A 27,143-nucleotide genomic window follows, 5' to 3' on the forward strand; every position below is an offset into this window, starting at 1 on the left:
TCAGTTAGGTAGAACAGGTATAATTCATACCCCCGGGACACTGGTTGAGAATGGCTGCGTAAGGCCATAGATATTTCCCTTCCCTCATGCAAATTAAGGGAAACATTTGCCTAGCCCCCTCCATGTTCTGCAGTCAGGCTTAACCGGGAACAGAATAGAGTGAAATAGGGGGGTTATAACACCTTACAAAGGGGAAAAATAAGAAGGACAGACTACTTTTTTCCTTGTTGTGTACAAGCTAAACAGAGAGCTCCTGCATCTGCTGCTGTGTCCCAGTGCTTGCTCTGGGAAGTGCTCAGCTGGACTTCATGGCTTGGATGAGAAGTTCTCCATTGGGTTGTGACAGAGAAATGTGATTTGCATCCCTGGTTTTGCAAGGAGATTCACAGTGAAAGTGATGCTGCAAACTGTCATATCATAAAGGAATTGCAGATTTCTAAAAAACAATATGGCAAGCTAAAGTTAGTTTGTTTTGAACTGTCTAAGCATTGATACATGGGGAAATTATTATTTTCTTGCCTGGCTAGAATATTGCCAGCTTGCACACTGTCAAAAAGAATCCACATGTAACGTGAATAATGCATAATCATGTCTCCTTGGAACTTAAAAATAGGATTTACAGGGCTGATGGGCTCTTTGTTGTATCAGCATTGTGTGGTTATAGTGCAAACAAAAATGCTCTTCAAGTACCTAGAAAAGAATCAGAATGAAAAATATGTCATGTTTTTCATTCTGTGAATTGTTACGTCTCTGAGTAAGTCCTGTATGCAAAGTGTTTTTACTTCCCTCAGGAAGACAGGTGATTAAATATAATATTCTTATTTTCCTGTTGCTGCAGTATTTTTGTGGCTTAGCAGTAAGCGTTTCTTTTTTAAATCCGTCTCTGCCCACTGTGTTTGGTTTTACCCACTGAAAACAGTCTTCATTTTTGGCAGTTTCATGTAAATCGGTAGCATTTTGGGGACAGGCCTTTGCCATGTTGTTGCTACTAATTGCAGAAACAGAGAAGAGGTATTTAGATTCCCAGCTGTGAGTTGACAACGCTGTGGTCAAAACTTTTTTTTTCTTGGTCTTTCCAGTATCCATCCCACCATTGTTGGTATCAGTATAAATAATGAGAGGTTAAAAAAATGAACAAAGTGCCTTATACTCCCATTTCTACAAATATAGCGTCTTCCTGCCTAATTTTCCTGAAAGAATTTGTTCCAAGGCTGTTTGCTCTGCAGACTGTGGACTATGTTAATCTCACTACTTTCACAAGGGTAGATTGTGGTATCTTGTGAAGTCACTGGCCCAGCATCATTACTGAGCAACTTTTGCCAGGTTAATTTATGATAAAACTTAAAGCTATTACTGACAAGGACTTAGGTATTTTTAACATTGTAGGTGGAATGTGTCATCTCTCAGTGGGACAGCTACCTTAGCCTCGAATAGGAGATGATGTGCACAGGCTGAATGCTTTATATTCATTCTGCTGGTGTACTCTAAATCATCCTGCATCTACATTAATTTCCTATAAGAAAGATTTAGAACTTCGAAGTCCTGGCCTGAGCATCATTCTTCTGAAGTAACTTAATAAATTGGCATGTAGCCTTGCCATCTCATGATTCGTTGGGGTCCTCAGGCAATATTTAGAGTAACAGAATAAGCAGTGCTCCAGTTAACACAGTCATCTCTTATGCAGGGAGATGCATTTATGCCTGTCAAGACAAAGAAGCTTTTCACTATAAGTCCAGCTATTATTCTGTTAATTCTTTACAGAGAATTGCCAGGTCTTTGTTTTCCTTTGGGTGGGGAAAGTGTTTAGCATGTTCTCACTGAAGAGCCCAGAGTCTGAAGCTGCAACACTTACATGAGCATTAACTATTTTAAGGACTTGAGAGTCCCTGTGGAGCTGCCTGAGCCCATTAATCAAAGATTGAATTTTCGGCCTAATATATTAGTTATGTTTGTCCAATTCCTAGAGGGCCAGTAAATCAAATTAATCTCAATTAAATTTAAGCTTGTGATATGCGAGACAAAAAAGAAGAGAAAGTCATAATACCATAGAGTTTAAAGCTTGAAAGTACTATTAGACAAGCAGACTGTTACTCTTTATATTTAAAATACAAATACATTTTAAATACACATTCATGCAAATACATTTTAACTTAATCATTTTCAGACTGGAGTTAGACTTTCAGTAAAACACTGTGCTTTTGTCTTCATGGGAGGATTATTTTGCAGAGCAGTAGGTGGAAAGCTCATTTGATAAGTCCATTGTGTTCATGCTAAGCCTGTAAATAATTTTGATTAAATTTGCAACTTTCATGGTAATATTAATTAATATTAATATTAGAAACGTAATTCTTATAGTGTACATTTCCATATGCTAGAAAGGGACAAAGCTAAAAGTGATAAAGATGGTAGCCACTTATTTGTGTGGGGTTTGCATGTATTTTTAAGTTGACTTAAATCTTCCATGTAAATCCTGTACTAGGAATCCTTAGATCTGTAAGACCATGCAGAATTACTTAATCTCCTGAGGATGTGTGCATTTTAATAAAGCAGATGTCAGTTTTGCATCATGAGGTCTATTGATTGTTTTTGAGAAAAATGTCTCTATTTAGATCCAGTAGAAACTTTTTTAAAATACTTATCATCAGGCCAGTATTGCCCTCTTTCAAAACAAGAAGGCATCTCTCCAATTCTGATTCTGGAGGGTGTATTTAATGTCCTTTTATAGCTCTTCTTTTTACGTCTCATAAGAAAATTGTGCACAAACAGACATCACCAGTGTATTTTATTATTTCTTTTTTCTTCAAACTAAATTAGATTTCAATGCTCCAGTGCTGTGAAAGTCAGTATTAGCTTTGGTCGTCCTTGTAGAAGCATTCTCATTACAAGCTGTCATTTACTTCATCCCTTGGCTCATTTCTTCATTCATCTTGCTTTAAAACAAGTCCTAGAAACTTGTAGGAAGTTTTGCATAGGGTGTGCTTGGTGTAATCCGCTGATATATATTTCATAGGTCTGTGTTCTATGTGGGCAACCTGAAGTAGCTGGTGTATGTTTGGGATTTTATTTTTTGGCATGGCATGACACTGACAGGAGTGTTTTCAGCCTCCTGGGAAATGAAACTGTTTTCTTCAGAGTATGATCATAGACTGGTTTGGGCTGGAAAGGACCTTAAGATCATCAAGTTCCAGCCCCCCTGCCATGGGCAGGGATATCTCACACTAAACCATGTCACTCAAGGCTCTGTCCAACACCAAGGCTCTGTCTTGAACACCGCCAGGGGTGCAGCATTCCCCACTTCTCTGGGTAACCTGTTCTGGTGCCTCACCACTCTCACAGTAAGGAACTTCTTCCTTCTATCTAACCTGAACTTCCCCTGTTGAAGTTTGAACCTGTTACCCCTCTTCCTGTCACTGTAGTCCCTGATGAAGAGTCCCTCTCCAGCATCCTTGTAAGCCCCCTTCAGATACTGGAAGGCTGCTATGAGGTCTCCACGCAGCCTTCTCTTGTCCAGGCTAAACAGCCCTAACTTTCTCAGCCTGTCTTCGTATGGGAGGTACTCATGCATCTAAAGGTTTCTCTTTTCCCTGTGTGCTTCCCATGTGCATCCTTCCTTTATTTTCGCAGTCTTTATTTCATCCTGGCAAACAGGGAAACTGTGGATTTATTATTAAACTCTTATAAGGGTGCACAAATTGTTTTGAAGTTAAAGACAAACAACACTGCTTGGGCTATGTAAATAATGCAGTGGGTTTCCTGACATCCTGCAAGAGGGTTCTAGAGTTTCACACCTCATCATGTCTCTTGCAAACAATTGGTAAAGGTCAGCTTCCAGTTAGGCTGGTAACTGTTACTTTCTTGAGTAGGCTTAAAAGGGGATGTTTCTCTTCTCTGGTTTTTATAATATTCTAAAAAAAAGAAACTTCTCAGGAGAGTTACCCAAATTTTTGTCTTTCTTTGCTTTAGTGTGTTTTGCTATAACAGAAGTTGAGAGGCTTGCTGAGCACCCCACCACTTTCCTTGCTTTCAGTAGCACCAAGAGTTTCTGCCAGGTTTCTGCTCTGTGGGAGAGATGGTGAGGAAGAAAAGTGTTGTACATAGGAGCTTCATGGGTTTGCACTAAGTGTGCTCTGAAAACAGCAAAAGCTTTCTCCTTTTGTTTCACGCCTGGTAATACACATGTGTAAGGTGTGTTTTGTGGTATCCGTGTTGTCAGGTTTTCCATTACAACCTCTTACCTTTAGTTTTGTATTTTGATCCTGATTTTATTGCTCCATATGAAGATATGGCATAACCTCTTCCAGCCTAAACACTATTTTATCTACATTTTTCTTGAATTTGTTTACCAGGTTTTTTTTTTATTCAGCACCATGAATGTGAAATTTTATAGCCAGAATTGCAAGCCTAAAAGTAGTTTTGACTGCATAAAATAACAAGGTGATAAACATTATTTTAAATGCGTAGAGCAGTGTTATACTTTTATTTAACTATTATCCCCAGTAGAATCCTATTCCCCAGTTGTAAGATTAAAATGGTGAAACATTGGATTAGGAGTTGTTTGTTCAGAGGAATTTTATATTTCAGTATATTAAGCATGGTAGTGATAATACATGACTCCATGAGGTGTACAAACCCAAACACAATTAAAATACTTTGTTGATATTGGCAACCAAGTGTTAGGTATTATCATGCAGCTGGGAGGCAGCAAACCTGTTTTCAGGCCAACTCTCAGGTCTGATGCAAAAAGCAATGTGTTATTTTGTCCGAAGAAGAAACTTAATGGGCTGGCTTTCATCTGGGTTTCATGTCTTTTGCTTTGGATGGGATGCACAAAAGTCCCTTTTGGTCCTGTAGATCTTTAATGCCCTTATTCTGGCTGTGTGGTTCTGGATTTGTCTAGCTGTATTGCTTTAGATTAGTGTATTTTTATGATAATTGCTAGGGAAAAATAGTGCGAAAATACAAGCGGTGTACAGATAGGTTAGTACAGAGCCAGGACATAGTATAAATGTAAGCACAGTGTTTGAGGCTTTCAATTTTTTCCTTAGTTTGCAGGGAGGTTGAGCTTTTTGTGTGTTTGTTTTTGTGTATGATCAGTTAGCCCAGGATTAGGCTTGTTTTATTGTTTGTGATATAAATCCTGCTCGACGTCTAAAATGAATGTTAATTAGACTTCTGTATGTGTATGTGCCTCATTGCAGGATCAGGTTATTATTAGTAAGACAAATAAAAGCATGGATGAGATGATACAGGAAAGTCAGAAAGAAACTGGGATCAGCTCAAGGACAAACACTCTTGTTCTGAAATTATAAAATGCAGGAAGAGAGATGCATAGAATATTTGGAAGGTATTTAAACACGGGGATTTCCTTTTTGTATTCTCTTAACTTTTAGATGGGCATTACTGCAGGACATTACTGAAAACATTACCTTTCAATATGCCTCAATAATAGAAACATTAACAAGAGAAACCTTTTATAGAGATAAGTGGTAGGTTTTGTGGATTCCTAGCTCAGACTTGGGAGTATTTAGGTAGAAATTAATTTAAGGACTCTTATTTTGTAGTTGTCCATTGTAGAACATGGTGGTACTTGGCAATTATTGGTACCAATCATCACCTACAGGAAATGGAGCTAGGGGACCTTGTCTTACAGCAAAGGAGCCATCATATTTGTTGTTCTTATGTAGGATTTGAAGAGACTATTTAACCCAAGGTCTCAAAAAATTCATGCCTTTCAGAGTAGCTCTGTCCTGCCCAGAGTCTTGCTCCAGTCTGGATTGCTTCTGGTGGTTGTCTACTAGTGCAATGGGAACTAACAATAGAACAAGTAAAGTGGTAGCGACAAATACTATAAAATTATGTTTTGTAGTTTGAATCTCTATTTTTTTTAGTTATGCTCTATTGGGAGATTTGCAGATTCTTTTGAAGGAATAGAGTAGCCCCAAGAAAATTGCCACCTAGTCCTTGTTGCAGACTAAGCAGACTATTAGGTCCCTGTTTCTTCTTTGGACAAAGTAACACATCACTTACTTCTTTAGGCCTGAGAGTTGGCCTGAAAACAGGTTTACTGTCTCCCAGCTGCATTACTAAACTAATAACAGCTATTACAAACCCTTTTTTTTTTTTTTTTTTGTAGTTGCATTGATTTTTAGGATGATTTAACTTGAAATGCTATAGAATGAAACATATTTAATTCTGATAAACTGTTAATTCATGAAGTAGAGGTTATACAGAAAGTAGTAATGAGTTCAAAGACTGTGGTCAGTACCACTGATGGAGTAGAAGAAAAAAGGTCATTAGCTGCTGAGCTGCATAACAGGTTGCTTTGAGCAGATGTTTTTATTATGTTGATCGGCAATATCAGAAGAGACAGGAAAACATCACTTATGAGCAATACTGTGACCCCAGTGTACTAGATGAGCAATTCTAATTAGGGATAAATGTAAAGGCATAGGTAAGAAATGGTGTTTGAGAAAATGTGGAGATGAACTGAAAATTGTGATGTCCAGATATGTTGATACTGTGCCTGTGATTCCCAGGGAAAGTATAGCATGTAATAATGAAGAGTATCTGGTTTTGTTATTGAGTATAAATCAATGTAACTTGATGTGTCTGAGTGTGGAAAAAATTATTAGCTTGATAGCAGTTTTAGGTGTTGCAGAGGCTGTGTCTATTCTCTTGAGATAAAAAGTTCATGAATCCAAGTTTTGATATAGCTTGGAAGCAACTTCTGATTGCATCATGATGGGGAATCTCCTCTTGCCTCTTAGCTACAAAGAGAAAATTATTGGCACTAAAACTGATTTATTGCTACAGGCTGTGCTTAAAATAACATTTATTACCATAGTCGCTGTAATGTGGTGGAATTTTGTAGGTACGTTGGTGTGGAAACCTCTAGTGCTTTTCTTTGTAGAAGTGATTTCAAGAGGCTGTGTGATTTTTGTGCTTTCTTTGATAAACAGGTGTCGTGGTGATACCGGGAAATAAAGGATCAACATTGTGCCTGCTTGCTTAAGCAGTCACTGTGCTTGGTGAAGCAGAGCCGTAGGAGTCAAAGTTGCTAGAATGGTGAAGCAGAATTGTAGGAGTTACAGCTGCTAGGCAGAATTGTAGTAGATAAGATTCATAGCTTAACATTTAAGACATTCATGTTCAAATAGTATCTTTAGAAAGAAAAGGAACAAAAGATAGCCAGAGTAACACAATTTGCAAACTTGACAAGTTTCTGCTTTAAGATACATAAAACCGGCTTGTGCCGAACCTAAGGTTTGGATAGGAGTTGAAACCTTATTGAGTCTTCATGAAAGCAAGAGGTTACTCGTGGTGATGAAGAGGAACTAAAGGCCTTCATCCTCACGACCCCCTAACGACCACCACCAGGAGGCACTGTGCAGGTGCACCAATGGGACGAATGCCAGAAAACTAATTATAATACTAGACGGGAATAGGTTTTGCATATGTATTAAGCATGAAGCAATCTCATGTTGAAGTAATCATTATATGTTATATAAATGAACTGAGTGGCAGAGGGGGGTGCGCATGCTTTTGGAGGAGCAACTGCGCCTCAGCGCTGAATAAAGCATACCTGCTTTACAACTCTCATGGATTGTGGAGTCAATCCGCGTATCAGTGGTTTAAGATTTTCGTGATGACACAGTTTTGCAGCGTGATAACAGAGTTAGGGAGGATTAGGTTGAGGAAGGATTAATAACTGTACAGTTTTATATTTATAACAGGCAATCAAATGTTCAGTTATTCACCTTCTGACCACGAGTTTTCTTCTTATCCCTCCAGTTACTGACTATTCATTCACGCTGCTTCCTCATCCTTCTTCCAAAGAGATTCCCTTTTTTCTGGCTTTCTTCCTCCACTTCTCTGGAACTCTGACATGACAAATGGCTATAATGGAATTACACAAGGAAAGATCAGAAAATTTTATAGCCATGTTTATTTGTTATATTTCAATATAAATCCTGGGAATTTTGTGTGGTGTGCTTTGCCTTTCTGAAATAATAAGAGGAACCTGACTTGTCAGGCTACAGTGGGACAGTTGCCTGGATTATTTCAGCTCTCATTTTACAAGAGGGTTAGTAGAGGAAGGACCTGATAGCAATCAGCTGGGAAAGTTCACTTTCTTTGCTGCTGAGGACAGTGGACGTTTTGGTAGGCTCTAGTGCTGAGATATGCAAAGGATGGATGTTGTTTTACCCTAGCCTGTGCATATCCTCTTTGTTTCTGTATTTCCAAGGAATGTCATCTGGAGTTCTTTTCCTGTTGTTAAACAGGAAAATTGAGAAAAAAAAAGGTCAGCTAGAAGAACCAGCACAGTACTTGTCACAGTCTAGTGTCTGCTGCTCTGAGCACCTGTAGCAAATGACTTCCCTTTCTAAGGGAATAGTAGGATGAAAGAAAATGAAATAAACTAAGTCTTTTGGTGGTGCAGGGGGAATGCAAACTACCTACATGGTGAACAGGGAGATGATGGGTGCTTTTGCCACAAGGTAGTAGCTGGGAATGGATATTAAAATGCTCTTCATGTCATACCTGATGTGGTAAGTCTGGGAATCAAGGACTGAGCAGCTCTGTTGTGAGCAGCCTTTGGAGCAAATAGAAAAACACCTTCCCCTTCTTGTGCCCCACTGCTCCTTTCCGAAAAACAGATTATTTTTCTTACTGCTTTTTCCAGTACCATATGTGATGCTTCCCACACATCTTTTAAGCTACATCAGTCCTTGTCAACGGCCTGAGAGTTGATGCAGTTTTTAAGGGTATTCACAATCTTATCTCCCGTTGTGGGGGTAGGTGGGGAATTTGAGCCGCTAAAATCCATGTGTCTGTTCCCCACTGCGATACTCTCTATGTGCATCCTCTTAAAGTCTGTAATGGTACTTGAAGACCATAATCTAATATTCCTGAATAATATGCTGCTCTCAGTTTTGTTTGCTTACTGCATGCATGTATCTGAAGAGATAGGTTTGTATTCTGTAGTGCTAATGAGAAATCTGGGGTCAGTTGAAATGTAAGACCAACTGACTTAAGAAAGGCAGAAACTTAACCATGTGAGTCTCTTTTGTTAATAATCTCACTTTAATTTAAAAAAGCATAATTTTAGGAATGCTATCAGAATATGCCTCTGGCAGGGAGACTGAGGGTTTATGCATATTTGCCAGTGTAACATTTATGCACTCGGGTTTAGAAGTTGGATCCAAGTTGAATATATGAAAACAACTTTTTTAAAACCTGAGACTAATATAATTTGTTTCCTATTGCAAAATAAAAATGGTACTGATTCGTTTTCCAGTGAATAAACCTGATCCTTGCAGAGCTTGAAACCTAAATATTGTAGCAGGACGAACATAAAAGTAGGTGAGATTTCATTGTACACCCTGCCAGAAGTTGAGGATGAGAACAGTGGCTGTTTTGTTTTGGGGATTTTTGTTTGTTTTTAAATATCTTTCCCAGTTCTGGGGGGTATTTTGTTGGTTTATTTGGGATGACTCTTCTACAATGGGATTGTAGTGCAGCATTTTTAAGTGGTATTGTTGAATATCATCTTCTTAAGAAATATCTGACTTGTATACAAGTTGTGTGGAGGTTTCCATCTGTTTTGGCATTCTTCCAGTTTCAAGTGAAATGATGCAACATTTTAGACCATGACACTGTGAGAAGAGATGGGCTTTTGTATGGCAAATATGACAGCTATGCCTCTGGTACATCTGTGGTGGAAACTCTATTTCTAGTGGTTCTGGAAGTAGCTTTGCATCGCATGGTTTGTGAAATGAGGATTTCTGATAGCCAAGAAAGCTTCACAGATGTACATATAAACAGATCTGTTGTACAGTTACATATCAGTGTTTTTTTTGGAGGCTCAGTGTCCTCATGTAGGGTAGAGGGTGTATATAATTTTTTTAAATCCATTATGATTTCTGTACAGTGCTTACAGAAGCATGACACTAACCGATATGTTGCCTCTTTTGACCTAACCAGTAACGCTTTCCTGCATTTTGTCTGGCAAAGATGCTTTTCCCTGCGGATTTACCCATCAGCTCCTGAAAGGCAATAGAAGCTGAGCTGAAGTTGCTTGGGTTTTTTTGTTAGTTCATTTGAATGGGGTTTTTGTTGGTTTTTGGTTTATTTGGTTATGAGGTTTGGCTTTTTTTGTTGGTTTAGGTTTGTTTTTTTTTTTCTTCCCTGTTTGGGATTTTGTTTGTACTTTCTGCCTTTTTTGGCTATAAGACAAATATGACTGATTTAGGAGCAAAACATTATGTTAACTAAACTGGTATTTCATGACTTCAAGTTCTTTTTTCTGTGCTTCTTTACCATCTCAACATGCTGCAACTCTTACCTGCACATTTTCAAACCCTGCTGATGTGCATCAAGATAGTAGCATTAAAAAAAGGGGGGACAAAAACCCCTTCAAAAAACCCATTCCAAGCTATTATTATTGATTTCACAGAGCAGCAGTGGCTCTAGGTTTGTTCAGGTGGCAGGTTCCACTCACTTTCGAGGGTGTGACTGTGCTTTTTCAAGACAAGGCTATGCCAAATTAATTGTAAGTGTTTTTTTTTTTTCTCCTTATTAAGTAAATCTGGCCAGGCTTCACTGACTTGGATTAAATACAAGCAAAAAGAAAACTCACATTGGTTCAGGAAGTTTGTTTTGTGGTGCTTTGGAAGAGAACATTCTGTCCCCTCTTTGCAAAACTAATACCAACAGTCTCTTGGCATGGACACTGTACTTTGTAGATACCTTACTTTAAATTATCTCTCTGTTATTTAGGCAAGATTAAGTATCGCAGTTCCTATTTCCTGGATAAATTCTGCCTTGTATAATTGTGCTTTCACTTTGTAAGACACATCTGCAGAGGTAGTTGGGCAATATGATTAAATCTAAACACTGTTTGAGATCTGTTGATGAAAGATACTGAATAATAGAAATGGTGATTATAAATTTTAGGGTAGTAAAAACATTGTTTATAAAATAGCACTTATGCAGAAGTGGTTATAGCTCATTGTAGAAATGATCATGTAAATATGGGTTGTGTGATTGTTGGTGTTACAGAAAAAGAGCTGTAGAAGTACAGAGTGGCAGTAAAACATCCGGAGCTGTGAATGGTTTTTCTGTATTGGGTAGCTGAGGAATTGTTTGTGAGTGTTGTAGAGAGATATCCTTTTCCATTTTATTTTATTACTATTTTTTTAAAGGATATTATAGAGCTACTCTGGGTTACTAAAGGATTACAGAGGACAATGCTTTTCACGTGCTTATATTAGGCATTTTGCACATGTGAGAATCTGGCATGAGCTGCTGGAATTACAAATAAGACCAGGGAAAGAAACATGCACTGTGCAGCCTGAATGAAACAGGGAGCAATCTCTAGTGCCCTCTTTTGATAATATATTCAATGGAACCAATCAGGGGAGGATCTTAAGTGATGTTGATAGGTTGTTGGACTGATTCTTCGAGTGGCTGTAACTCCTACTTACTTGGGCTCTTACTAGAAGGGAAATGAAAAATACCTTGTACCTTGTAGGAGGCAGTCCTACTTGTAGTAATATTCCCAGAGAGTGATAAAAGCAGAACAAATCTCTGCTGTAGCAGCTTTGAAACGAGCTGAAGGTTTACGCACAGAGTCAGGTGTAATTTTTGAGAAAGAGCTAAATTTTTTGTTACAGAAAGAAAACATAATGAAAACCCTAACCTTGAAACTTTCCATTTCCATACATTTAAATCCGGAGACTAAAGTGTTTTATTGTCCTGTCTTATCTTTCTAGCAAAGCCTTTTTCCTACAATTAAAAGGGCATAAATTTTTGTAATTGATGCCAAATCCAATGCAAGCCACCCACACAGTTATTTCATCCTTCCCTCCCCCTCCTGTCATTGTCTGATATTTTGTTTGCACAGTCATTATTCATTAACCGTGTTCATGTCCATGGCTGCAGACAGTAAAATCACATTCGTGAGGAGGAGCTCTGAGGCTCAGCAGTGAAATCTGTTTTTTCCTTTTCTGTTTCACACGGGCTTTCAGATGGGAATCCCCAAACCTGATGCAAATTTTGGAGATAAGAAGCTTGGAAACAGTGAAATGCTGGTGTGTTTTGTACTTTCTTATCAGAATTAGTTAATTCTTCTATACTGCTGAGAAGATACTGAGATCACAAATTACTATTAGGAAAGAAAAGAGGTGTCGTCTGTCCACTTTTTTAATGTACATACGTATACATATGTATGTGTTTATACATATGTATGAAGCCAATATATAGGAAGCCAATATGTATGAAGCCAAGCCTGTTCTTGTCTCAGAGCTTTGTGGAAGACCCTGCCTTACTTAGTGTTAACTTTTTCCACTTTGGTATATCCTCAGGTAACTGTGTCTGCCCCCTTGCCCTTTTAAGAGAGAGACTTACACAAAAAGGTCTCACTGTGATTACTCCTGAAGGCTTTTTTGTTCTGTTGCTTTTTCAGTGGTTGACCTTGGTTCCTCTGAAATCAGTGGCAACCTTCTCACAGTGCCCAAGAGGACTGGCAAGCACTGGATGGGCTGCTAACTATACCTGGCTGTTAGAGTGCTCCTCATCGTTTGCACTCTTACTTTATTAAGAACACTGTAACCTTTATCTATGTTTCCAAGGGAGAAAATGAGCATGGAGAGGTAGAGGGTCTTGCCTAAGGCCCGTGAGCTGGGAAAGGCTGGGCCTTGTGGCTGGGAAATGAGGTATGGATGGAAGGCAGCTCATGGTACCTTACAGTGTTGCGCCTATGTATTGTCCTTTCTTCAACATGGGTTTCCTGATCAGCAAACCATTAATAATTGCCTATCTCTCCTTAAAATACTTTTTTTTTCTTTTTTTTTTTTTTTTTTTTTTGGACAGAACTATGTGATTAACAGATAAACCACCTCTATAATTTGGTTATATTAGTAAGCAACTTGATAAGGTTCAGTATGTAAATTAGCTCAATATGCTACCTTCTAATATGCAACTACTGGATCAATTCAGTTTGACTGAATTGACCTATTACAACTTGCCCTGTTACTGATTGACTTGGTATTGCTTCTTCCTAGTTCTGTTGCTATATCAAATCAATCTGTACTTTTTAATTATTTTTTACTGGACTTCTCATAAAATGGAAAACATCACTGCAGGGCTGGCCCTGTGAGGGAGGGGGAATGGAATCTCTTGTAAAAGTCACTGAATTGGATTAATGTCAAAGTGATGTCCTAAAGAGTAACTCATGAAAAAATGCAGTTGTAAACAGGGCAGGTTTGGCAAAATTTGAAGGACTGGTCAGGACCTTGGATGGTGCAGCTAGGAAGCTGAGAGTGACTTGTAGGTTCATCCAGGTTAGAACAAATTGTTGGGTATAACTAAAGAAATGAAGTAGAAAAGGACTAAGCTTGTCTGAACTCTTAATATTGTCAGATTCAAAATTGAGAGGTGGCAAAAAAATTGAGGAGAAAATGGGAAAATCGAGATTACTTTAGCTGTGACCAGTAAATAAATAAGTAAATAAATCTAAAAATGACAGCATTTGCTGTCTCATTCCTCTGCCTCTCCTCTTGGTTTTCACCTTACTCTTCCTTTCCTTCATCCTTCTCCCCAAGAACCCCATGGGCTCCAGCCCCAGTGAGGTGAGGAAGGGGCTTCACTCTCACCAATACGTCCATCCTTATGCGTGACCAAGCTTTTGCAAAATGTGTTTCGAATGTGTTAACACTCTCATTCCCTTTGGGTTTGCAGCCTTCTAAGTTCTGGTGGTCCTGTCAGGTCCATGGTTTTGTAACCTCCTCACCCAACCCTGAAGCCTGTGCTTGAAAGCAGGGTTTAGGGTGGAGGTTGTCCAGGTATGCTGACTATGAGATTCTTGTTACCTTGTTAGAGGAGTTCTTGTTTTGTATTACTGGTATTTAGAAAGTTCATGTTGGACAGTAGGAGATGGGCTCGAATCAGAAACGTACTTCTCGCTCTCATACAATAAGGGAAATCTCATTTTAAGAAGTCAGCGCTTAGCAAGTCTAACCGATTGTAATTCCACTGCACATTATACAAAGCTGAACCTGTTTATTTTTTTTCAGTGATTTGTCCTGTTGGGCAACTGCCTTCTGAGTGACTGGAGAGATGCCAGCCATTTGATCTGAATCAAGCAGTGGCAGGGACAGCATCTACCCAGGGTTTTAATCCCAGGCACGTGGCATTCGCACAAGCAGTTACTGGTGAGTTGCACATAAGTGCAGGTTCTCTCTCTCTGTAACAACTGGCACCTTGTCGCAAACTGTATATTTCTGGATGTAAAGGTTCGCCTGCCTTGCTTGTTTTTCCCATAGGGTAACTGACAAGCTTATTAAAAATGAGAGCAGTCCAGGTTACCAGCTAATCTTAGGAAATCCTTGCTATTTGTTTGTATATTTATGGATTATTTTTTCCCCTCCCTCTTCTGAATGAGTAACTTCCTGGTGAGACCAAACTTCAAATCCGTAGCAATTGGTGTGTTGTACTAGACAATATCAGCCATGATTTTTTAATCAGAGGAGGTTTTATAACCTTTGACTTAGTGCTTCATAGCCTGGAAATACAAGCTGTGGGGCTCTGATAACAGAAGTAGTGACTGGCTGCTCTCAGCATGAGGATGATTAAAAATGTGTGTGTTAGTGCACGCATGCTTGTTCACTCCCTTTCCAGCTGAATAGAAAATGAAACTCCCCAAAGCCTGTTATGTAAGTGCATGGTTTTCTTCTTTTTTCCTTCCTGTTTAAATCTCTCGGTGGCTGTGCACAAACTTCATCCCCAGCTTCCTCTTGAAGATGCTTTGTAAAGAGTGTGCTTGTTTTGACCTCTGAAGCATGGTCCTGTCTTCAGTTAAATACCAGACATACCCTCTCTGCAAAAGATAATAGTTATCGATTTTTTTTTTTTTCTTATTTTGAAGGTGGTTTCCAGTCAGTTTCTTCCATCTGTGAGGGTTTTTTTTTTTTTTCTTTGTTAGAACAATGGCAATCTGCTTCTTCCAGCAGCTGAAACGCTGTGATTCTTTGACAGCAAATGTGTGGAGTGCTGCCTTGCACCTTGTAACACCCTGCTTTATTTAAGTCTCTGTCATGCTGGCCTGACTGCTGTCTTCCTGGGAGTGTTGCACCAAGGAATTATTGATGAGCTGTAGCCTGGTCTGGAAAGCACACGTTCGTTGTTAAAAGCAACATATGTGCTCTTAGCTGTTGTTAATCATTTAAACATCTTTGTGAAATCTGCGTGAAGTGGCCTATCTGTACATGGATAGACTCCCATTAAAGCATAGATACAGCTCAGCATCACATACTGAATTTTCCTGTGAATATCAGAGTTGAAGTTTGGTGCTTCAAGCAAAACCACTTTATCTTCTTAAGAAGGTAGAAGAAGTCCCCTGTAGGGATGGGTGTGGAATGGGCACTACACTTCCTGGGCTCCGGTCTGACTCTTTCGGGTTCTTACCACGTTGTTAAGAGTGCTCATTGGAATATTTGGACAAATGCCTAGAGATCAGTGCCGTACTGAGTTTTACGTCAGCAGAGTTGGAAAATTACTTGGGCCTAAAAATTATGAGGGTAAGTCTGGCTTTATGCTGGAGGAGGCAAAGGCAGAGCAAGGAACATTATTTCAAGGTCCAGAGTGTATTAAACCAAGCTAAACCAAGAGGTTTTAATTAACGGAAAGTTTGGAAAAACAAATTTGGTGCTATTGTCAAGTATCCATGGGTTTTTTGTAAGTTGGAAGGTACCTGTCCTTAAGTTCCCCTCATTCTCATTACTGCCGCTTTTCCTGCTTCAGTTCAGGCATACCAGCTGCTATCTTGGGAACCACTGAAGGTAGATGCAATTCCTTTACACTGCTCAAGAACTCTGAAACCCCAGTGCTTAAATTGTGTATCAACTTTAGTGCTAACTCCAGCAACTTTGGAGAAGAAAGGTTTTAAAATTGTTGCAATTTATTTTCTTAGTGTACAGAAATAGCGAAAGCAAAGGAGTAACCAGAGCAATGTTTCTTATTTAAAATCGTTACCACTTGGGTAGGTGCACTTTTTTTTTTTCCACTAAGTTTTCAGTTGTGAGAAGTTAAGAGTCCACAGATTTTCTATAAGCCTAATAATTTAATGTAGATAAAGATTATTCTCTTACAGTGGAAGCATGTCTGTGTCTTGGTCAGGGAGTTCCCAAATTTAAGACTAGCTGCTCTCATATCTGTGATCCCAGTCTGACAGCAAGCTTGAATGCCAGCATGGAGGAAAAGGTAAAAACCTTTGCCGCCCTGTAGTGTGGGTGGGAAAGCATTTCCAAGTGAAAAGACTTCCTTCAAAACCCAGGATCATCAGGGAGGTGCATTGAAAATTAGCTGCACAAATAAAGATTGAGTCATCCAATGCCTGCTTATCACATCAAGTACTGATTACACCATGACATACATCACCTTGTGCTATGAGTACATCCAGTTTGATGGCTTTGCCTATGGCTGTACTTAATATGTGTGAGCTCAAATGAAGGTTTGGTTTTTTCTGTTTCTGAGAGCACTGTATTAATAGAGCACAGAGCTTCAAGTTCAGTGTTCATGAAGAGTGTCCTGCTCATGGGGTTAGATAGCATTTAGCACTTTGCTTTCAATCCCACTTTATTGCCTCTTGCTAGCTGCAAGTGCAGTGTGCTCTTTTGAAAGTGCAGTTTAAATTTTTATCTGTAACCTGAATTTTATCTCTGTTTTGCTTTTTTTCATTTCTGATTTTTTCTTAACTATAGGCGTCTTTTGGTGTCAGAGCAGTATTAAACCAAAGTGATTGGCTACTACAAATATTGCAGAATGGGGTAAATGAACCTCCTGCCCCAGCTGTTGGTTTGTGTTGCTGGGATGCTGAAGCACACTGACAGAAATTGAAGGCCATCATAAGCCTGCAAATGGTTAATGGTCAGCTATCAATGATTATTTTGAAACTTAAGAATAACGTTAGTCTATGTAGTTGGTATAAATCAAACCACTCTTCTGTTGGCATACATTTTGCTTAGATCTGTGGAATCACTGAAGCTAGGTGGGTATTTCTTGTGGTTTCCTTACAGAAAAATTTACCTTCTTGTCGATTGTAAATGAAAGTAACTTTTGAGGCTTTGTGTTATCTGCTCCGGTCACCTGTGTTTTCTGTTTACAAAATGAAATTCCTAGGAACCTTTAATCCTGTATTTCAGAACATATGTTTACCCTATCTTTTAAATCCTGAAGATAGGGAGGGCATTCTCGCATCAAGACCTGGCTGCTCAGGTGGGGGATTTGCTTTTGAAGAAATAGGAAGATGTGGGCTTTTGAGTTTTGTCATTGCATGCAGTGTGGCTGTTGATGCCCATGTGCCCTGCTCTGCAGGCAAAGGATCAGTGTCACAAATGAGAGCCACGATGCTCGACGAGTGTTGACAGCTTGTCATTACAGATAGTGGTTTTTCCTTCTGACTTGTAGTTGAAAAGGTTTAGAAATGGTCATAATCTCTGTCTTCCCATCACTTGGGGAAGCACTGGGGTTTGCTTTTTCCAGATTTGGGGAGAGAAGAGACATTCTGCTTTTTGTTTGTGCTGAGTTTACAGTTATTTTATTGTCTTACTGTATCTAATATCATTAAGCTCCCACAGAGTGAAAGAGGATGTGAAGAAAAAGAGTGATGAGGGGAGAAGGAGGGAGAAGTGGTAGTTAAACAGGTTGGGCTATTTCTTGAGTTTAGGTGGGGTGTTTATTTTACAGCAGCTATTAGATAGGGGAACCTACAAGGAAGGTATGTGGGTATGTGTAAGAGTATGGCATTTGCTCAGCCACGTGGCAAGAAGGAACTGTGTATCAGTGCGTTCTCTGCCCTTTTAACTGGGCCTATAGAAGAATTTTACGTTTAATATATAAGTACGGCTGTTCTCTGCATGCTGGCTGCTGAAAATCAAATCAGTAAATGACATCCAGTGACAGAAAACCAAACCCAAGGAGAAAAGCCCCCTGTATGGTGTATGCAGAGAGCACCCTTCATCCTCTGTCATAAGGGCTGTTTGAATTGGCTTCCACCTTTGTTTTGAGAGGTTGCTGTGGTGATGAATAACCTTTACTGAGGGTGTGTGAGCAATAGTGTGCACGTGCCTCGGTTCCTGCATCTAAAACAGCGCTGCTTTTCACTCCCGCATCAGAGCGCATATCTAGCAATGGTCGGCTGCTCCCCAAAATGAGTTAAACAACAAAACTGTTGTCTTACAGCTAGTTGTTGACGTGATGTTAATCTACTAATTTCTGCCTCACATTGCTTTCATACCAGGTAGCAGGAGACTGGGTGGTGGCAAAGTAGTATCTTTTTTCCATTGCATAGAAGGGGAAATGCAGGATAGTCGATACACTTTATTTGCAGAAGGTTATGACACCTGAGCTTTGTCTTCTTTCCTGGGCTGGAGTAGGTAGAGAAGTAGACTGAAAAAGGTACTCTGCAGAAGGAAAGAGGGAAATGCTATTATCTGAGTGACCTTTCTTTTTTTCCTTTTTTCCTGCCACTGTGATGATTACATTTGCTACGCTGAGAAAAAAAACGGGGAGACCCTGTGTGGCTTATTATTTCTTTTTATTCTCCGTTTATCAATAAACAAATTATTATTAAATTTACTGCAGCTCAAAATAGATGAGTGTTTTTCATACTAAGATAGGAAAATCTGGTGTCATAACTACATATTGATAAGAAAGTGTGTGAAAATTAGAATATACATATGAATATTCTACATGAGGTTTGCATGCTTTTTCCATGAAGTAGCACTGGTACAGTTATAGTTGGATGTTATGGTTGTCTGAATAAATACCACTTCTAGATAAAGAAGTGCCTTCAAGAAAGTCTTGGAAACATTGTTCTCTCCCCTTGTTAGAGAGCCCTAGCAAGTGCTGGCAAGAGTGAATTACCACATGAGGCAGCTCACGGAAAATTCTCTTCTCCACCTATTATCCTTGTTCCCTGTGTCTGTGAAGCTGCCCCTTCATAATTTGTAGGAAGCACTCTGGGGAAAACTGAGTCATTCAGAGATGAGCTAGTGGCCATGACAAATACAGTGAAGTCTGAAATATCTACTTTTTCTGTATAATTCCTGAACTTTAAAAAACAAACAAACAAAGAAAGTGTGAATTACTCAGTTGTGTGTCAGCTCCCCATCTCTTCAGAGACCATTGTAATTGGTGGCTTCATTTGTACTTTGAAGGTTGCTTTGCTCTTGACTGCAGCCATACTGAAGGATCAAAGAGGAAGATGAAAACGTTTTAAAATCAGCAAAGCCTCTCACAGTACTTACAGAGAAGGTGTGAAGGCAGAATGCCTGGCCCCCTTGCATGGCTGATGGGACTTCTTGCTTCGGAAGAGCACCTTCAGAAATAACCTCCTCTCCCTCCAGCATTTTTTTTTTTCAGGGCTTGTCATCTTGAAGATTCCCCCAGCACAATTTGAACTTGTTGTCAGGTCCCATCAGAGGCTCACTTAGTTAAAATCACCTTCACTAAGGAGTATTTAATTACATCTTCTCATTCAGGCTCCCCTCCTGGATTTTTGAGAATCTGGAGAATGCTGCTAATAGAGTGGAGCCAGCATTTACAGGAATAAATTAATAGCAGTACCGTAACTGTGCTTTTTATATCTGACACATTCTCCAGCGCTAACCCTACACCTCCTGTACTTTTTCACATTCATTTGTTCCATTAAGTTCAGCCTTTTGAAATATTTTGTGATGAATGAGTTCGCTTTACAAGGCAGTGATCAACAGCAGCTGTTCATAGTCATACTTTAAATTGAATCCATCTGTCAGTGGGCTCTTTAAAGTGTGAGTCTCACATTGTCAGGAGAGCTGATTGCACCAGAGCAGTATCTGGGTGCTGTTTGCCGAAAAGAAAGGGATAAAAGCCCCACCAAAGTGTGCTTGGATGGGCTCTGGGATACTCTTGAAGTTTCATTTATAGAGCCATGATTTTAGCTTTGAGAGGAGAGCAAAGTGGCTACAAGCAGTACTTATGCACTGATGTGCAGGTAGGTGCTTGGATGTAGACTGACATTAGGAGATGACCTGCAGTAAGCTTTGTAGAAACTATATGCAGTGCTTGCTGCTTGCTTTTTAATCATGACCTTTTGATGAACCTCATCACCAGATCTTTACATTGTTTTTGATTGTAGTACTGGGTCACATTAATACTCTTCAGAGGGTGAGCTGAAGAGGAAATGACATAGCTTATTCAAATCAGCAAAAGGAGACAACATCCCCCCCCCCAGTATACATGGGCATAATTTCTTATTTTCATTTGTAATAGCCTCACATTGCTTTCATATGAGGTAGTAGGTAGTATCTGCTGAGGCTGTTTTGCAAGCTGCATGTAAGACAACTTTTGAGAACAACAAATGGTCATTTGCTGACTGCATTAATTGTTCTCATAATTTCATGTGAAACTTTGGTCCGTAATATTCTCCATCAATTGTGTACTGAGTATGGAAATCAGTTGATTTATGGCCTGCAGTCTGTTGGCCTTATCCACAGGTAACATCTCCTGTTTTCCTTCTCGTCAGTTAGTTCCTCACCAAGACTTTTGTGGGAGGACTTGGCTTGTGCTGGGATGTGTGTATAGCTCTGTGGAAAAGCATTTCCTACCACTAGAAGCTTATTCATCAGAGTACTGCATGTTTAACCAAGTATGTCATTTTCATTACATCATTCCACTTCAGGAAAGAAAACTGTCCTTGGAGGATCAGAACAGTGGTGCAGCCTCCTTTGCAAACTCTGATTCTTGTAGTAGGAGGGCCATATTTTATTTCTAGGCTCTATTGTATTCTTCAACCACAGAGGTTACCCTTTGTTGGTGGTCAGATACACGTTGTCTTGGCAGCCCAGATGGCCTTCAGCAGCAAGAGACCCCATGGAGTGGGGGAAGTCCACCTGTATATTTCCCTGCTATAAGCTTCTCTGTCTCACATTTGCTGTTGCAGTCTGCAAGCATTGCTGCTCAGCGGTGCAGCTGTATAAGTGCTGTATTTCTAGTGCTGTGCCAAGCCAGCACTTTAATTAACACTAAATTCAGTGCTGGCAGAAGTATAGAGAAGGGAAGAAAAAACCAACAACCAAACCGACCAGACCCTAACAAATCAGAACACCCCGACTGGCTTTGTGAGCTTGCATTTTATGTCAGTCAAAGCTACTACAGTGTCTTTGAAATGAAGTTGCTATGTGGTAAGAGAAGAACCTCTTACCCTTTCTGTAGCATATAGAAAGCAGCACTGTGTATATCGGAGCCTGTTAACTGCTTTGTACCTGATAAACACAGATGTTTTTTGTGGGTGTTTTCTTTCCTTTTTTTTTTTTTAATGGAGAATTATTAACATATTCCACATGGAGATGGTGAGATTTGCACTTTGAGCGAGGAGGTTGATTGATGTTGGCTTATGTTAAGAAAATATGGCTGACAGAAGGAGTCAATACATGCTCTTTTTTTTCCTGTAGAGTGCATTGTTTTTCCTGCATGTGTTTAATCAGGGAACTTAGCAGGGAAATGTCATTGCTTAATAGCTGGCAGTATCTTGTTATCTTCCTTTAAAATACTTGATAGAGTTAAAATACACTTATTAAGATCTGTCACTCATTTGAACTCCCACTTGGGACTTTGGATTATAAACATGCAGTATCTGTAAATTAGCTGCAGGTATAGAGTATTTGGTCCTTCACTGTTTAACCTAACAAGCAAGAAAAGCTGCACACCAGTGAGCATATGAAAAGCCTGGCTCTGCAGACCCATAGAAAATGTGTCCCTCTTTACTGGGAGCACTCAGACCTCTGAAAACTGCTGTGTTCCGATATCCACTTTTCAGGCTTCACAAGTTGAATCTTAATGGAGGGATTTGGCAGGAGGGGAAAGAGGAAAACTCTTCTTTCCCTTCCCACACAGGGAAATGGAGGTGAACATGGAGAGCACACTAAAAGGGACAGGCTTCCCTCATTAGGAGGAGCTGTGCAGTGCGACATCTCCATGAAGAAGGTCAAGGGTGTCTGCGCAGCCTGGGCCTGCGTGACTCTTGCATCCTTCTCCAAGATCAGTATGAATAGGCAGGGTACACCTAGCCCACCGCTGAGTGGGTATTTGAAGAGGCAGAATCAATATCTAAGAGGATTATGAATGACATTCTCAATACCTTGTCTAGACTACTGATCGTTAAGAATGAAATGATTAATTTCTAAACCCTGGTTCTTTTCCTTTGGCTTACAGCTGGTTTAAAATATCAGCTTTTTGGCACCCTGGTATGCTTCAAGCAGAAAAGCTGATTGGTGTTTGGGTACTCTGTATCTTTAGTTTCTTTCTGGAAACTAGAGGAATAATATATTTTGTGAATATCTGTGACTGAAGACAGGCTTAGTGTTTATATCGCTGAGATAAATTCATAGCATAAGCAACATCATTAGTGCAGTGTAATATTTTAAGGTTGTTTTCTGATTTGTGTTTTCATGAATAGCTGAGAATAACATTTTAGTATCTGGTTTAATTTTTATCAAGCATACACAAATATTTTGTCCCTGGAAATGCAGAGGTGGGAATGAGGTAAGGAAACGGAGAGTGCTGAATGAAGAGTTTTGTAATCTCTGTTAGTTGCTGCAGTTTTTGGTGGAGGTCTGAAACTGTAATGGATGAGCCAATGAGGATGTGGTAGATAGCAAAACATTTCAAAATTGCTAGCAACCTGATTCTCATGTAGTACATCTCAGTAGGTAATCCTATGTTGGCATTACTACAGTTCCTCAGTTTATACTGTAGCTATTATAGCAGAAGCTGAAATAATCTTTGCTATAGTTTGGGGATTGACATTTCTTCCCTTTATTTATTTAGAAATTCTGTATGAAAGATCTGTCAGTTTATAGAAAATTTAAAGTTATGGAAATGTTTTCCATAATATATTGTTGCCAGTATCTTTACTTACAAGATTTATTCTTAATGCAGCCCAGGTTATAAATGGAGAGTTTACTTGTTTTGTGGAATTCCTTACAGTAAGTGAGGTGCAATACAGTCAGCTGTAAGCCAGGCAGAACTTCTTACTGTTACCTGCTGCATCAGGGGAGATTTGTTTAGAGGGAAAAGTAAAAAAGGCTGCTCTGTGCTATTTATTTTCAAACAGTATTCCCTAAAAGCACCCTACAGTTGTGCATCTGTGGTGCGGTAGCAATGAGCTAAAGGTTACATTTGCTTCCAAAAATAAACATCCAAAATTAAGTACATTTTGGATGCTTAATTATCAAATTTATTTACTTGGAGGTAGTTTAATTTCATCTCCTCCGTAGTCACCCATTACTGTGATGAAGTTGTATCACGTGAAATTTCACTGGGCCGTATGAAATTTACTTCTTGGTGGGATGACTTTTGCGTGTGCAGAAGGGCCACTTGCAGACTGCCACTTTACTGAAATCTGCAAAAGCCAGCTAAATATCGAGGTTTTAAGTGCTGTTCACACTTGCAATGGTGGCTGTGTGTTTTTTGAAGAGATACAAAACCATGTCCATTTCCTCTACACCTGCCATCTGCTTTCTTGTATTTGTGGCCAGCTGCCTTAGGAATTATCTGTTGGTTTTTTTTAAGGAGAGGAACACCCCCTTGTAGTCAGCATTGTGCCACTTGCTGTTGGTCTTCTCTTTGCAATTGCTCACTCAGATGCAGGTACTGGTCAGTAAGAGGGGGGTAGGTGGCTCAATCATACTCTGAACTGTCACGGAATAGGCACTTTCTTGCTGGCATTATTTACATTTCACTCCTCAGTTGCTCTACAGTTAGGTCAAAGCGAACCTGCAATACTGGATTTTGTGGCACAGGCGACTTTGAAGCTGGGTATGTGGCAAGGCATCATGTTTACTCCAAAGCCTCTAATATCCATTCAGTTTCATCCCTGTTGGTGTCCTTTCTGCCGCTTAATTTAGAGCTCTTGCTAACGTACCGGAGCTCTTACACAGGTCATGCAGCAGGTGCCTCGTGTCACAGTCTTGCATCTGTGCTTTTTCTTCTGTGGCTAACTAACATTTTGGGCAAAGAGGAGGCTGCTGTGCTGCTTTCTTGGTAGACTTAATTGCTGATAAATAGGGATCTGATATAGAGCTTACACAGTATAGATACGTTCTTATCAAATTGTGTTGAGTGCTTCCCAGAGCTTCATGAACCCATGAACTTTGGCACGTGCCTGTTCAGAACAAGGTGCAGCTGGGTGCAAGTATTGATTCCTGTAAGAGAGGTAAAGTACAAAAAAAAATGCTCTTCATAGCAAATAAAGAAATACAGATTCCCTCTATGAAAAGGAAGAGTAATAGGATGACACTGATACACCTGTATGGTTTTATAACATTGAACTGCAAGCACCAGTTGAAGGTTTCATTTTCTAAAAAGGAAGGGTATAATTCTGGCTTCAGTTTTCATGTTTATGGCTCTGTGTGTAAAGAAGGGTCTTTCTCTGTCTAAAATTCTTAGTGAAGGTCAGAAAAATCACTTGCTTTATGTTGTGATCAATCATGGAGTGCTAGCTACTAAAAAATGCAAAATGTTAAAGCAAATGGATCAAACATAAGAGTTATTATGGTTGTGTTTGCAAAAATGGGCTCATTTTTTTTGTCCCATTACTTTTCTCGGTTAAAGTTGTTGACCTTTCCTTCCTGTGTAAATGGATTTTTTTGTTCTTACAAATCTCCTCTGTATGCTTTTTATTTAAAAAAAAAAAAAAAAGTAGAATATTTCTTCTACAGCTGCTGAATTGTTTGTCATGCTTCTCACTCTTCTTCAGAGAAGAGAACACCCAAAGAAATTCAGTCCTGAAATCTTTCTTATTTATTATTGTTACTTGTCTTCTACAAAACAGGAGGGGGAAAAAAGCCTTTCTACCAGGTGACCATTTAGAAAAGCAGTGTCTCACTTTAAACTAGTTCATTGCTTACTGGATTGTGTTATTTGGAAAAAATAAAAAGTAAAAAAAATCTTCCTCTGTGCTGTCACTGGGGGCTTTTCAAGTGACACTGCCCTTCTCGTATGGATGCACTTTTTTTCCCATCACAAATTTTCAGTTAAACATGCTTTTTAAATTCATTATCAATATGGAAAATACAATTAATCAAGCAGCTATAAGCCACAGTCCCCTTTCCCTGCTCCCCTCCCGCAGTTATTTTCTCCTTTCTTTACTTTTCAGTGCCCTGTTGGGGGGGGGGGGAATCACTTTCCCTGCTTTCTCTTCTCTGGGCTTATTTCCACTCTTTGCTGTCAAAGAGACGCTCAGTATTGAATGAGCAAAATCTTTCAGGTGCTGTTTATAATTTACATTAGAGATTTGGTCTGCTGCCATAGGTGATTGTGAGTGGGAGGAGTTTCGGGTATCTGTCACTATCCTGATGCTCCAGCTTTGTTTTGAACAACTGCTGTCTGCTCTGGGCTTTACCTCAAAATTGCACAGGTGAGCTCATTTCCCAGGTGTTTTTACCTAGCTCTTAGTCTCCTGTTTTGTTATGTAAGACCTGGAAGGCCTGGCAAAGCAAAGCTAAGCTTTGGGGTGTGTGTCCTGTCTGATTTTCTGTTGCATTCAGGATAGGCACAGCCTCTCCATTGGTGTTCTGAATTGTTCCATGCTCAGGTGTTAAGGGATATGTTTGCTGTTGAAGTAACAGAACATGACCATGTGTCATTGATAGAAAAGGTGAGGTAAACTTTGTAGAGTACATAGGAAGCCATAAGAATGCTATTGAATCATATACAGCTTCTGAAGCTCACAAAAATCTCTGTAGAAAACCCTTTTGACAAATTTGGTAGGGATTGTATCGGTGCAGCTGAAATGCTATAGGGTTTTGGCATAATGTATGTTAGTGATTTTATGTGCTCAGTTATCATTACCAACATAATCATTGAAACAGTGTTTCAAAATATATACATTGAGATTTTTTCAAAACAGATTGGAAAAAAATCTGTTTTCTGGTGTGCTTTGTAAATTTGGATTTACTTTTTTCCTTTAGTCTTTCAAGTTGTATTCTTAAAAAATGACACTAAGTAGCCAAGTGTACCTTTTAAAAGTCCTTACTATTTGTGGTATCACAGAATAATAAAACTGACTTTAGTCCTAGGGGCTTTGAAAAGGGTGTGGTAATTGTCTAGATGTTTACCTTGTAAAGGCTACCTTTTTTGCATTGAAATATACAGTGATTTAATGTTTTCACTGTTGTAAAACTATAATGCAATGGGTAGCTGTTGCACAGAGGCAAGGTGACAGATTTCTTGATAAATAGAAGACTTCTTGGTTAACGCCCTTAGAAAACTCAGTGTGGAACTTCATACAATAGTTAACTCAAACAAGATGACACCTCTTTGTGATATGCTAAGTTATTTGTTATTTAGGGAAGAGGTAAAACAGCATCTGGAGTGTCAGTACTTCCTGGTTGTGTCTTAAATACCTTTTTTTGAGGTGGAGCTTTGAAAGAATGCATTATTAACTATGAAAGAATGTGTTACTTGCTATTTGAGGATTTTAATGACTTCGATTTGACATTCGTCTAAGTAGGTAATAAAATTAGTGTGCGGTTTACAGCTTTGTTAAATATTTGGCCCTTTGAGCATTTATAGTTTATCAGCAGTGAAATGTCTTGTAAAAGAAGATTTTTGTGAGAATTTAAAGCATTAATATCACCTGCACTTTGTCGACCTTCAGAATTTGATTCCTCAGAGATCTTAAAAGTGCAATTATTACAATGACCTTGGGCTTCATTTGAAATTATTTTCTTGACATCAGACTACAAGGTTTACACACTTTTGTTTTGTTGGTAGTGTCCAGCTCAGATTGGTTTTAGTTGTGAGTACACAGTCTTAATCGTCATGCTTTCTTTTCTGAGCATTTGGATTTTGTCCCAGAAGTTATGAAGCATGTTGCTTCTTAGAACTTTTGGCATATAGTTAAGGCTTAAAGGCATTGTGTAGACTTGCAAGCAGGTACTTTACTAGAGCACTATATTTGGGTTTTGTATTGAAGGAAAGAAAGAATATGGTTTAAATCTGATGCAGATTTTTAAATTTGTTTTTTATTGTTCATAAGCAAATTGAAACTGTTTTTGAATAGTGAAGAATCACTTGGTTTGAGTGCTGTACTAAAATGAAAC

The 27,143-nt window shown here is 39.2% G+C and overlaps 1 protein-coding gene across 5 annotated transcripts in view; it reads left to right on the forward strand.

The window, feature by feature from the left end:
- Positions 1–27,143, forward strand: part of EPS8 (epidermal growth factor receptor pathway substrate 8) — a 136,493-nt gene that overhangs the window by 20,623 nt on the left and 88,727 nt on the right. For 3 of the 5 annotated variants that reach the window (XM_057427905.1, XM_057427911.1, XM_057427906.1), the window contains exon 2: positions 14,076–14,213. The gene's annotated coding sequence lies outside the window, so the exon portion shown is untranslated. Of the gene's footprint in view, positions 1–14,075; positions 14,214–14,689; positions 14,715–20,007; positions 20,033–27,143 lie in introns of those variants that run through there. The other 2 variants (XM_057427907.1, XM_057427909.1) reach the window with 2 other exon arrangements.

This window comes from Pezoporus wallicus, unplaced genomic scaffold (genome assembly GCF_028554395.1).
Source record: "Pezoporus wallicus isolate ANWC-B61680 ecotype Strahan unplaced genomic scaffold, APGP_CSIRO_Pwel_v1 contig_2908, whole genome shotgun sequence".
Lineage (NCBI taxonomy): Eukaryota > Metazoa > Chordata > Aves > Psittaciformes > Psittacidae > Pezoporus > Pezoporus wallicus.